This window comes from Rhagoletis zephyria, unplaced genomic scaffold (genome assembly GCF_001687245.7).
Source record: "Rhagoletis zephyria isolate East Lansing unplaced genomic scaffold, Rhagoletis_zephyria_1.1 Rzeph_scaffold_00620, whole genome shotgun sequence".
NCBI lineage: Eukaryota > Metazoa > Arthropoda > Insecta > Diptera > Tephritidae > Rhagoletis > Rhagoletis zephyria.
In genome coordinates, this window is record NW_016157704.1 from 139,331 (window position 1) to 141,108 (window position 1,778).

Sequence of the window (1,778 nt, forward strand, 5' to 3'; positions counted from 1 at the left end):
ATAAACATCCGAAAACATTAAACCGTTTGAAATAAATCTCGTCTCACTTGTTTGTATTTTTCACTTGGTTGCTGAAGTAATGAAGAATTGAAAATTCATAAGGGAAAATTATAGTTTTTGTAAGTTTTATCTTGATATCTTAAAAACGTGTACACTTATTGAAAAATGATAAATGAACGTGAGGTACTAAATTTAATAGCCCTTAATTTGATATATCATCATTTTTATAACAATAACTCATTCTATAGATATTACAAGCCAAAGTTTCATTTTCGAAATTCATACACTTTGATTTAATTGCGCGGGCTAAAGATAAGTTTTAAATTAATCTTTCTTGGCCAATAACAATTGGCTTAGGCCTAAAACATCATAATATTACTATTACAATGCGGTCAAATGAATTTATTTTCCCCCATACAAAATCGACCCAGCCTAATGGGCATGTGTAAAATTTTTAATCTTAAAAAAAAATTGTAAATACACTTTTTTAAAGGTAGAAAAGGCAAAAAAGGCAAATATATTAAAAAAGGCAAAAAAAGGCAAATATCTTAAGAAAGGCAAAAAAACGGCAACATCAAATGTGTATACATGGAATCAGGGAAAACTAAATCGTGGACATTCTTAATCGAATATACTCTATCTCTTTAGCAGAAAAAAGGCAATTTCCATAAAATCCGTTCCCAGCTCATAACACAGTAGGGAGGCAAAAATATCACAGCTAAACGGCCAAATACGTAAACTTAATTTTGGCCCCTAGATTACGATGGCGTTTTCAGAAAATCCGTATCACGGCAAAATTTTGAGATATTTAGGGGGGAAGTTTTAGAGTTCTGAAAGTGAATTTTTCGTCGTTTAAAACACTGTGCTCAGGTTTTGAATTTTTTTCTCGGCAAAGCTTTTGATAACTGATCTTACTTAACTGGAATCTTTTAAATTCAATGGCGTCCTCCGTTTTTCCAGATTGGCTCTAGTTTTCGATTAACGGTGCTTGAAAATCTGCCTAATGTTTAGGTTTTTTGTTAATAATTACATCAGTTTTAAAGTTATTATACTAAAATTTTGCACGTGACTGTATTTTGATATTACCTTAGCTATTTCTAAAAGTCATGGAAATCGGTTCACTATTAATAACATATAGCTCCCATACAACTGATTGTTCAGATATGTGGTTTTGCGTTACAACTCATACTTTTCTTCGTAATATTTTTTTATANTTCTGCTTTTCACCACGTGAAAAAGCATCTCATCTTCCATCCGAATCAACCAAAAAGAGAAAATTGATTTTTTGACATCTGAGCCCCCTTTCCGTAGACCAGGTCACATATTAGTTTATACACTATTTGGACCTAAATTTGGGTTCTCTTCAATCCCGTTTTGGCATATTTTGCTAGTTTCTATTGCTCGAATGATTTTTTTAATATCCTTTGCCTCCTGCGATCGACCAGCAAAAGTCCGCCAACATTGAATTCAATCGTTTTCCAGCGAATCGGTCCTCAAAACACATAATGGATTGGTGAAATCTCTCTCCCACCTCGTCGGTTTCTGTTGAAAGCTGTTGCTCGTAAAAGTCAAAGTGACTGTGTAGCATGTGGATTTTAAGCGACATGTGCACATCAAAGGCGTCAAAAGATTCCATCAAGTTCGCAATAAAAATGGCACATTCTGGTGAACGATTTTTACACAGAACGTGTTTAATTAAAGCCCGAACTGCATCCCATGCAACGGCTGCTGTGCCATCAAGAATTTCCAAGAAGCCTTGATCCTTCATTAATCTTCTG